At 32.6% G+C, this 12,833-nt stretch overlaps 1 protein-coding gene across 2 annotated transcripts in view; it reads left to right on the top strand.

Moving 5' to 3' along the window:
• Nucleotides 1–12,833, top strand: part of LOC129743960 (ubiquitin-conjugating enzyme E2Q-like protein CG4502) — a 496,854-nt gene that overhangs the window by 307,053 nt on the left and 176,968 nt on the right. The gene's annotated exons all lie outside the window — the stretch shown is intronic.

Genomic DNA, 12,833 nt, shown 5'->3' with positions numbered 1-12,833 from the left:
TCCGTCGACGATGACGCTTCGCGGATACGAAAAGTGGCTTTTCACTTTGATGAGCCGATGAATAGTAGTGCTGTTCCGATTTCCTCCTAAAAAGGACCGAACCAGGGCAAGAAACGTAACGATGCCATTCTACAGGAATTGACAACCGTTCCTATACTTAATCTGAAGTGTCTGGGATTCGATGCCATGGCCAAGCAGTTTTTCGGAGAAAGGATATCTATCGTTTGTTTGCGAATCATTTGAAAATGAAATGTGGGTGGGGCGATGATTATACTCAAAAGCTGCCCGGGCCACCCACCGTGTCTATAATTTCGATTACGATTCGCATTGCCGCTTGCCTGGCAAAATCTGGCACGGCTACATGACACCTGGATTCGGGAAATCCGTTTCGAGAAGCCATAAGATTGAATGATATCCATTTCAACTCTGCTGAAGATAATGTTTAATGGTTTTCCAAGATGGGTATTACAGATTGTTATCAAATGGTAGCCATTCGAGTCATTCCGGGGAAAGCTATTTCGGTAGGATTGTTATTGTTTGATAAAACAAATTTTCTGGGATGTGGGAAGATCACTTTAACGGGTGCTGCAATTGTCACTCTCAAAGAATGACGAAAGTCCTTAACAACCTTCAAATTACCTCATTCGAAGTCGGAAAAGAGCAAACATTCGAACTTCTCCATCGGTAACAATATAATCCTTTATGAGGTTCAACCATGAAGAAGAACCTTTTATTTGCAAACACGATGCAAAGGATCCGAGTTGAAGTTTTGCAACGTGCGCTTCCTGTTTGCACTTCACACACATCAGACAGGCACTTCCGGATGGTTTTATGATGGCTTATTTGATATCACCTCTGCGAGGAACTTGTTATCTTCACCCACCCAGAGAGCTACATAGCTGCCAGATGCCATGGCATGGTTGTCAAGTTGATGTGTTAACTTGCACAACGTTGCAGATCCGTCCGTGACAAGAACAAGTTTCCGAGTTGTTATTTCATGTTTGATAAAGTTATGAAACTCATCTTCACGTGGCTTTATGTACGCTGCCTGGTGGGAATGAGAGAATTTTTTGGAACCAACAATGAAACTTTCAAAATCTACCACAATACAAATCTTAGTTTTTTTTTAATAAGCTGTAATGAATCTGTGCATCGGATCGTCATTACGAAAGGGATGAAATTTTTGTATTCGTCAGTTTTGTTGGTATGACAAGCTTGATATACCTTCTGAATAAATTAAGTTCCTAATGAACCTAACTGTAAATTAATGTAAATAAAGACTACAGATTCAGAGTACGTTAATGATGCAATATAGGTGTGTATATTGAGCAAATTCATGATTTTTAAATTAGCAGATGCATTTAGTGGATTCTTTAAATCCCATCGAATAATCAATAAAATGAACTCTCAACTACACAGCAAACAAATATGTAACGTTGGACGATGTAATTTCTGGAGATAATGTGCTTGATTTTTCAGCATTTGCCTGATTTTTGGGACTCATCCTGATAACCTGATGAGCTCCCATTTTTTCCTGATTTTCGGAAATAAGTCTGATTTCACCTGATTTTTTAGTTTTCACGGAAAATTAAACGTTTATAAGCAAAATTATGTATATTTTAATCCTAATCCGTCCTAGCGTGTCAATCTGACATTATTGGAAGTTTGATGACTTGTAACATTTTTCAGGCACACCCAAATACAAAAAAAATCTTAGACCACCATTGAATTTATGATATCTATATAACTACTTTTTATAGATGCTCACAGAAAGCTCTGACAAAAATAATCCTTTTAGGGACCTAAAGTATCAATTTAACACTCATTGCTTCAAAGCGCTATATGTCGCTTGTTCCTCGACCGTACAAATTCTATAATGTTTTCAGTTTTGAAAACCTTGGAACATAACTAATAAATGATAATCAGACAATTTTGAGTTACAATTATTTGTTAATGATGCAAGGTCGAAAAAAATCAGTCATCTATTGCTAAAAAAATTCACTCAGTGGCTGAAAAAGCTGATATTGAAAGCTATATGTTGTACATTTAGATGTATTTTCTTAAGATCCTAAAAATCGAACTTTTCAACCGACCAACCTCCATAATTATTTCAGTTTCTTTAGAAAAATTTTGAACGGATGATAAGAAATTAGAAATTTTTTACATATTTTGGCATTATTTGATGATAAGATTTTTTTTATAAGAATTTTCAAAGACAGCTGTTTTTTTAGTGAAGTAATTATGCTTCAATGTTTCACAAAAATATGTTATTCAGACTCAACTGTATCAATCAAGTATACAACTTCCCTATGCACTTAAATTTGTTGTTAAAATTCTTATTAAAATCTGATCGAGCTTTGAGCTCTAGTTCGACAATCTAGATGTATTGCGAAATCTGAACCGTAATATGAAATTTGGAATTCAAACACCATTTCTTAATCATGATTCGCAACAAATGAGACATTTTAGAACGCCAAATTTTGTTTATTTTCCAGCCATCTATAAATACAATGTTCATCCATTTTTTTTTGTCCTAACCGTAAAAAGCTCCTAATTCCGTAATGACGATCATATTTCTTCTAATTTCTTGTAAATTCGGTTGATGAATATCTTTTTTAAGGCACTATTTTCTCGCATGCTTGGATAAATAAATATAAATGGGGGTTTAGAAACCCAAAATTTATGATATAACAATGATCGATAACAGCACCTTTTTGTAGGAATGACTAGAATGTCATCAGTTTGATTTTTTCATGTAAACCTTATGGATCCAGATTCCCTAAATTTTGAGGAATAATGAGCTGTCCAACCTGTTGTGTGGTGTAATATCACAAATTTTCAAGGTGATATTGCATCAAGTAGGGTAATCCAATCTTTGTACCCTGACAATGACTTAAATTGTCAATATTTCAGCTGTTTTAGATCTTTTTCTCAAAATTAATACTGAATCATGTTCATTGGAATGTGTTGATACTTACGGTTTTCCGGACTCAAAGTTCCTCGCGGCCACGTGCGAGCAAAACCAAAACCGATTGTTTTGGTTTCGTCCTCTTTCGTCAATTCGCATATTGAGAACAATAGCGATTGACAGTTAATGATGGTCAATGATGATGAAAACAATATAAATGTTGTCATCATGCACGCTAAACTCAGCCAACACAGCAAGTGGTTATGAGTTACCCTGCAGTGTTGGCAGTTTATTCTGGGTGGTTAGCCCAGAATACGATAGTATTTAAAGAATGATTCTGAGTTGAGAATCACCTAGGTTAAGCGACAAGTATGTTATCGCTATAGGTCTAAGTTAGCTTATAAGGACTTGACGAACAGAAATGAATAAATGGTATCTCATTTCCAAACCAATTCCCTGTTGCTTAATCATTGAATTCAACCGAATGTTTTCTGATAAAATGAGATTTTTTATGATAATTTCTTCTGTAAAATATGCATCTAACATAAGTCTTTATTTTTTTTGCTTTTTCGCGCGGTTTTTGTGCTAATTGTTAAACAAAACCTAAAAATTCCTTCTACAGCAAATAAGGTTTTACGTGAGAACCAAACATTTTTCATATAGGTTTTTTTACGAAACGTTTGTTGGACAGTTTAAACACCATAATTTTGGAAAAATTACGATCCAATCATAACCAGAGAAAACATCGGATCGTGCAACAGTTGGTCCGCTCAATTTCTACCTGCCTTATTGGGAACATAAGTTAGCTTTAAGATTTGTATGGAAATTTCAAATTTATTACCTCCATAAACTTTGTTTGGTTGCTTTTAACTGCCACAAATTCCAATAAAAGTTTTGGAAGCAATAAGATTTTTGGAAACAATAAAATTTTTGAAAGCAATTTATTGAGTCCTGAATAAGCGCGACGTGTTTTGATTTTGTAAGGAGGTTTGTAGGAAATGAAAATTATCGCTTAAAAATCACCAGAGATGTACTAAAAGTAAAAAAAAAATATTTTTCTTATTATTGAAATATTTCTTGGTTTTTGCAATACATTTCATGTGAACAAAAACCAAACCTAAAACTATGGCCTTCGATGTCATACAAAAAATTCAAAATAAACATTTTTGCCTTTCTTTCAGAAAGGTATAGTTATCGGTCGATTTGGGAGATCCTTAATTTTGGGTCTTAGATATACCTTTATAGGTACCTATCGAATCAGCTCGACGAGTTCAGGCGATGTCAGTGTATTTGTGTGTGCTGGTGTGATTTTTTGTAAACATTGTCCACACGTTTTTGCGAAACTGGGAAGTACAATAAAAATGATTTTCGTCTTAAAAAATTTGATTTTTTTCCCTCTTCAATGTATAAAAGAAAGAAAAAAAACAAAATAGTTTGAAAATTTTTTTTTCATAGTAATTATCATCAAATCATCACTCAAAAAAACGTGTCAATTTGGCTTGCTAGCCACAACCAGCAATCACTAAAATGAAGATTATCGTGTATATGACGTCATATACACGATGGACGCGTTCGCTACACGCTATTCGCTACACGATGGGCGCACTCCACTCCCACTCATAATGTATTCATGACGACAAAACGAGCGGTAGAAAAGGGAGTAAGAATTAATATATCTTATCAATTTTAACTTTTTTACCAGCTCAGTGTTAACCGAACCGGTCGCAAAAATTTTGAAGCCGAAGCTTCAAAACCATATTGTAATAATATGGAGTTTCATAAAGGGGTACAACCCCGAATTGCCATATCAAACCGATGGGTGTAGGGTTCAACACCGCATTTTTCTGCAGCGATGGCTGGCTTCGATACGTCGAAGCAAGCGTGAATCTGTTAGATTATTTTGTAGTAAGTTTGAAAAAGGGCGAACGCACCAAATGTAAACAAACATAGCGTAACATTTCATTAGGGCGAAACTATCAGTTAGCTCGAAAAAAAAAACACTTTTGAAACTTCGGAACATCTAATCAAATCCTATTTCAAAAATCGACGCTATCTATTGGCCCTACCCGGATAAAAAAAATCCCATTTTAAATAGGCGTAATTTCGCGTTCAAAAGAAAATGCATCAACAAAAAGTTTCACCCAATTTAATTTTATCAACTGTTTTAAAGTTTAAAGTGACAGACGTGTTAATTCAAAATGTTGAATTCCCTGGACTTTAAAGTATTTCTGATTTTAAACTTAACTAAAAAAAAATCGGGTCCAATAGTGAGTTTCAGAATTCAGATTAAAATCCACAAATTCAGATGCAATCCAGCGCTAGACGATTTTCAAAACAAATTTACAAAACCGACATAATGGACAAAAATGTCAAAATAGTCAATTACTACAAAAATGACAATTGTTTAAATTTTCTTAAATTACAAAGTGTATCAAATTTACATAATTGATAAAATTGATAAAAATTACAAAATAGACAACATTCACAAACTTTAATCAAGTTTTAACAAGCCTGACATATTTCGCAAATATGGGAAAAATTGACCAAAATTGACCAATTTTGAATGGATTGACATAAATTATAACATTTACAAAATTGACAAAACTGGATAGATAAAATGAATATAAATCATAAAACTGAAAAAGTTTTCAAAATATGCAAAATTGACAGAATCAATATAGAAAAAAATTAAACAAATTTACCAAACTGACATAATTTACAAACATTTCAAAATAGTCTATAATTACAAAAATGACATGATTGTTAAAATCATCAAAAATTACAAATTGTACCAAACTTGCATAGTTGACAAAATTGAAAAAAAAAATGACAACATTCACAAACTTGATAACCTGACAAATTTTGCAAATATGGCAAAAAATGTGCCCTTTTCAAAAATCGACCTTACGTTGCGAATCATTCGTTGGCATACCCAGAATCCCATTATTTTCTTCCAATAAGATTCTATATTCCCTACCCAGAATGAGAGCAGCAGTGGTATAATTTTTTTCAAAAGGGCGTGCGGCCAAATGTTAACAATCAAATTGTCAGCTGGGTGAAAAAGTACCGTTTGAAGACTTACATTTTAAACCTAATTACTTTCAACGCGATTTTCTCGAAACAGCTTTCGTCCTTTCCAAAAATGAATCAATATAGAAATCAAAGTTTTTAGCATACCTATCAGGGGCATTCTTTCTTGTATACTTGTAAGAATGCCCCTGAAAGGTATGCTAAAATAATTTATACCGCTGCTGCTCTCATGCTGGTTAGGGAAAATAGAATCTTATTGGAAATAAAATAATGTGATACTAGGATCAACTGATCTAGCAGTAGCATGTATATTGACAAGTTAAAGTCAAAAATCAAAAATAAATATTTTAAATATTGTCGAGTATAAGTTTTTGCATCATTCAATTTCACTTGCCGTTCTAAATGTTCTAAATGTTGACAAAACTACCCAAGTGGACAAAATGGACAAAATTTACAAAATTTTCAAAATTTACAAAATTCACAAAATTTACAAAAGTTACAAAGTTTACAAAATTTACAAAATTTACAAAATTTACAAAATTTACAAAATTTACAAAATTTACAAAATTTACAAAATTTACTAAATTTACAAAATTTACAAAATTTATAAAATTGACAAAATTGACAAAACTAATAGAATTGACAAAATTGACAAAAATGATAAAATAGACATAATTGAAAATATTGACATTTCAAAGTTGTCAAAATGTTTAATATCTATTGTTAAATCGATAGATAATTGTAATCTACATTGAAGCATCGTATTTTAGTTTAGCAGTTGAAAATTTATTTAATTTTTTTTCCATTTATTCGCTTCCTTTTCTTGAGAGGTTGAATTATTTGAAACACATGGTTAGGAATCTTTTTTAAAAATTATACCCTTAATTTTTAGACCTCTTTTATTTTATAAATATAAGATCATAATGTCATAGAAACGGGATCATACAAGATATCCCAGAATTCAATCATTCAAAATTTTTCAATTAGTTTACAATTATGTTATTATTTATGTGAAAATTATAATTATTTCAAAATACCTTCATCCTTTAAAAAATTTAGAATCCTAATTTCTTAAATTCATTAAGGATTTACTACGTTCGAAATACTTCAATCATTACTCAGAATTTATAAATCGATCATTTTATTATTTTGTGTCATGTGTATCCAAATATAATTTTTAGACTGTAAGAAAGGCTACAATCCACTGTTAAGTGTATTAAATCGGGTTTTTAATTTTAGTGTTTTTGACTGCTAATTTGAAAACTGGTTAACCGTAGGATGAAAATAAAAAAAGGCAATAAACTGCTTTGCATGACCAATGAGTTGATTCATATAACCTTCTCAAAAACATGTCATGAAATTATTGAAAGCTCCAGCAAGCAAAGCTTCCATCTATACAATGCTTTTTAATGGATACTGATTTTTTATTTCGAAATTGCCATACAAAATTGAACAAATTCATTGCTTACATGCAACTGAAAAAGATCGGGTTGTCTTCTAATATGACATGTTTTTTGCTAAATAAATAGACATTTACTTTGGACTAGTAATTTTGGTTATTTCTGTGCTCTAAATAACTGTTTTCCACTCAGAATTTTCATATTTTTGGCACTCAGTGTGGATATACAATCAATCAACTTTTATTCAAGACACTTTATATTTCCATAAATATATTTTTCCTACCGTCAAATTTTAAAATTTTAATTTTGAGATTTTCAAGCTCGTTGGAAAACAAATGTATGTATGTATAAAAGTAGGGCAACTTGCAACGGCTGGAAAGTGTCAAAGGCACTAAATTGTTTTAGCTTTGAAGAACTACTTTTTTATCAGATTCATTTTGAAATCCTTTTTTTGACCATTTACTCAACATTTTCTGCAGGAATCTGAAAATTGTTCTGAAAAACCCCTGTTTATCAAATTTTGAGACGAAAACTGTGTTTCGTGCCAACAGCGAACCTCTTGATTTTGATTATAACAAGGTTGGAAAATAAAATAAAAAAAAAAAAAAAATAAAACCAAAGGTAGGAAGATCCGAAATAGTATGGGAGAGTGGGGAATCATGGGCCACTTTTTTTCGTTGACCCATAACTTCAATATTATAAAAGATAAAATGAAAATAGAAAATGGTATGGTTTTCTACATTTTCAAGGTATCATAAGGTATTTTTTTAAATTTTTTAATAAGTTGTTTTCCCCAAATTCTGACTGTTTGAAAAAATGCAATATTTTTTGGATTTTGAAAAATGGTGGGGAATCGGGGGCCACCAAATCCAAAATGACCAAATAACATCCAAAGTTTATGAGTTGACCCAAAATTGAGATTTCCTAATTCATTTCGTTATTTTAAAGCAATTTCAGATGATGAAATAAAAAAGAGAGCTGTGCATGATCGCATAGATTCCAAAACCTGGTTCGCGAACGTTTTGGTAATATTTATTACATAGGATGGACAAAATATTGTTCATAACTCTTCATTTGGCATAAGAAAACTTTGCAGATAAGTAAAACGTATTTTAAGTTCTGAATGTGCATAAAAACATAAAAATATAGGTGATTTAAGATGTGTGGCCCACGATTCCCCACAAGCTATGATTTGCAAATTGGTTGCGTTTGTGTGACTTATTGATGTTTCATCAAAAATTCCTTTTCCACGTGAAAGATCATGACAAAACTAAGATCATAAGCGTATGAGCATATTTTTGTAATACACTTTAGGTTCCCCATCGATGAAATTAGTGGGTGTTTTTCTAATTATGTAAGTAAATTTTTCTTACTTTTTTTAAGCTTGATAAATAAAAGATGCATATGATGCGTATTTCAGTCAACAACATATAGGAATACATGCTCACGCAAAGCGACGACGATGACAGTTGGTTTGAGATTTATATCTCAACACACATCTGAGATATCAAAAGTGGCCCACGTTTCCCCATGGCCCACGATACCCCACTCTCCCCTACTTATCTCATGTGCAATTTTCTCAGAAATTCAAATCTGCCAAATTCAGTTTTTCAGCCGGATAATTGTTGGGAAACATTTCAATGAGATATGAAGATTTTTCTTGAAGATTGGTGAAATGCTACAGAGTAAATATTCATTACAAATAATCCCAATTTCATGATAAAGATTTTTAAATAAATTTAATTTTTTAAAAGATGAATTTTTATACAGAATTGTATATCAGAATTCAGAATCAGAATTAAACAATCTGAAACTTCGGGAGTAGTAGAGTCCATTTTTAAGCTTTAAAGATATATTCATTATGTATAAATCAATCGACTTCCAAGTGAGTCCTTATGCAATAATTTTTTATATTCACAAACTCTTGATAAGGGTAAAGGGGGACAAAACTGATCGCGATCTTTTATTTTTCCACCTGTTAATAGGCACTTTAAAAAAATGAAATTCCTTTTATATTATCTAATGGAATTCCAATGACATAAAGTTTTATGTTGGTAGGGCATATATATTTAGAAAATAAAAGTTCAATACTGGGCAAATAAGATAAAACACCATTCCACTCAGATGGTTCAGGTTAAATTCAGCGGTTGATTTGAGTTTCTGAGAAAATTTCATGTGCGTGAATGCTAAATATTCCAGACTCCCAAACCGGCGGTTTCGTGTGATTTTGAGCAGAAACTTTACCATTGTGCATTGGACGGTTTATATGCAGATCCCCCCAAAAGAGGCCGTCTATAAATTGGATTGCATTTGAACTATATAGTTTTCAAAAAAGCTTCCATAACGAATATCAGGCTGAGCCAGGTTTTTAAAATGTGCAACCATTGGAAAAAAAAATCGGACAGCAATAAGGGGTGACATAAAATTTGCCTGTGCAACTATTGGGCACAAACAAGCTGTTTTGAATGATTTTTTAAATTTTTATGACCTTTTGTTGAACACTTGAACTTTTGGATCTTGTATACCAATTTTGTGTGAGTGCAATCGACAAAAATCGAGTGAATTCGGTTGAAATGACTAAAATTCAGCATGAAAACCAAAATCATGTGCTTAGCAATAATTGGTAAATCACTCAAGCCAATGTTTTCCTCAATTCACGTTCACATTTTATTCATTTCAAAAAGTAAGAAACGGATTAAGGATCTCAGCTGATATTGTTTACAATCCAAACACCAAATTACCAAAATTTAAAAAAAATGTAAGCATTTTTCGTTTTTAGGCAATTCGGTCCATTTGCATCAGCGATACAAAAAATATTAGATGGTTTCAAACAGCTGGATACTTGATGTACCCAACGATGTAATATTAAGAAACATTGAAGGAACTTTTTTTATCATACGACGGGTTTGCGCCGAGGGTCTTCAAATCATCGCCAAAATTGAAAATTGGGTTCATTTTTACGACTTCGAAACACATGTATTTTTTCAGATGTCTAAAATTTTAATTTTTCGAGCTAGATTTGGTTATCTTTTTTTTTGAAAATAAAATAAAATCATATTTCAAAGCTACAGAACTCTGTTATTTTTCAACGAAAATAATAGCTAGCCAGGTATATACACGGATGCCGGAATACCTGTAAGTAAACTAGTTCACCTGATTGACTCGTTCTTCCAAAATATACCTTACATCAACACACTCAATACTTTCATCCATAACAGTTCATACGAAGTCATGAGGTCCGGGTATGGTGTACGCGTTAAATTAGAGATTTGTCGAACTTAATAATCTAAAGAATGCACGTATACACCTACTTTTTTCGGTAGTGCCCCAGATTTGATCTGATAATGAAAAGTGGAACACTGAAGATTCTGTCAGTAGACTGAGTCGATTTGGGGTCATTTAGAAATTTCTCAAACCCTGGGGTCTCAAAAGCTTCGTCTTGGTCCAAAACTCATCCATGATTTTTTGCAAAATTTTTAAGTAACGTTTATATGAGTAAATTTCAACTTTTAGGTTTTTATGGGAAAATTGAATATTTTGTACTGAAAAATCAACATCATTTTGGTTTCTTCTGTGAACCGAGCCAACTGATGGTTTTTGTGCCAATTTATAAAATTCCCAAAGGAAATTTTCCGCTGAACAACTTTGTCGAAGATCGTAACTTCGTATTCTATTAGGAAAAAAAAAGTTATAAACTGTTTAACAGGGGTATGTTTTTTCGAATTGATTAACAGTTAATTCAATTGACATTTAGTTTATTCAAAACAACCAGCACAACTAAATGAAATCTAAGGAAACATTTATCGCCCTGTTCCGATTTTCACATAATTCGGGTGTACTTTACATCGCAACGAAGTAGGATTTACCATTTTTCGGAACAACCTTTTTTCTCAGTGTATTGTTTATTTTTTCCAGCTCGATTCATGTAAACTTTACCTCGTTGTTAGGCGAGTTTCCCTCCAAGAGATAGAAGCTACCTTTTTTCCACGAGCGTTCACCGGTTCCCGGTGAATCTTTCCTTTTTATTATTTTCCGTGCATTGAAGAGAGTAGAGTCATAAAACTTTTCTGAAAAAAAGTTCGCGTGATAAATATTTTAGTTAGTTTAGAGGAAAGTTTAGAGCAAAATGAAAAACCGGACGAAAACATCGTACTATCCTTATCACATTGGAAAGAAAAAAAATTACAGTACTGTTAATCGAAAATTTGTTTTAAAAAAGAAATTATATTGTGTATGTATGAATGTATGTATGTAGGTAATCCACCAAGGGTGCATGGATTCACCGAAGTTTTACCAAAGTATGAAACCTCTTCATTCTTTAGACTATCAAATCGGCATATCTCCAATGCATAGTGCATCATACCCCGCACCATGGCTTCGTGTCATTCGTTGTGGGTGAATGTATTTCGTGTCGCTGTTTGAGTTTATTCTGGAAGAATGTATCAATCACCTCCAAAACCAGTTAGAAATTTATAAAATCTACAATTTTATAAATTTTCACAGGTATTCCGACATCTGTGTATACCTGGTCAGTTTGCCGATGATTGATCGTTCTGATATATAGGCAGATATTTTTTATATATTTTCATTAACACTTTAAAATCTTACCTTGTAATCATACCTTTAATTTACCTTACCTGATACCTATATTTACTTTCCTAGAAAACTACCCAAAATTGGTTTCTTATTTCCACTTGATTTAATAGGAACTTTTTTCCTTTCCCGCGTAAACCACTAATCTAACATTTATTCACAAATTTCCCCGGAGTTTTCCTCTCTTCTTTTTCTGCAAAATCTAGAAGCAAATTTTTTTTTATTTCACACTTTTCGACTTTACCTTTTCCAAAATTAAAATTTTCGATGAATTTTATGGACTTCTTTTGTCACTAACAATTGCGAAAGGATATTTCATTTCAATTTTCGAACCATTTTGGAATCTTATCCCCACATTTTCTCATTGATCCATTGCGTCAACTTCACCAAAAATTTACCCTTTAATGATTGCTGAAAACAATGACTTTTTCCACAATGGATACTTTAACCAAGTTCATATAAAGGCTGCATTGCTTACTCCACATCTTAAATCCCTTTCCACATCACAAATCATCTTCGAATTGCTCGGAGCTTAGTCATACATTCGCTATCCAGACATTGTGCCTCAGTATTCAGCATTATCCGTAAATCACCATTCTTTGTTTTTTGCTTTTCCATACTTGCCCCACATAAAAACACTTGAATCACACGCAAGCACATTTCTTTCCGAAACTAAGCCAAACACTTTTCGTTCAAACCGTGAGTTGGTCAATGGTCATCCCAAATAGTATCACCAAAAACTGAGTTTTAAAAAAGAAATTATATTGTCTCCAAAAAAATCGAAAGGTAACGGAAACGCAATTTTTCATTAACCAACCAGCATCTGCAGTCAGTATGAGTTGCGGTCGGTCGAACGCGTGCCACCACGTGCCATATCCGCCAGACGCAATCCTGCCCAAAAT

This window comes from Uranotaenia lowii, chromosome 2, assembly GCF_029784155.1.
Source record: "Uranotaenia lowii strain MFRU-FL chromosome 2, ASM2978415v1, whole genome shotgun sequence".
Classification (NCBI taxonomy): Eukaryota; Metazoa; Arthropoda; class Insecta; order Diptera; family Culicidae; genus Uranotaenia; species Uranotaenia lowii.
Note: the sequence above shows the minus strand (reverse complement) of the source record. Positions and strands in the feature narration are given on the sequence as shown.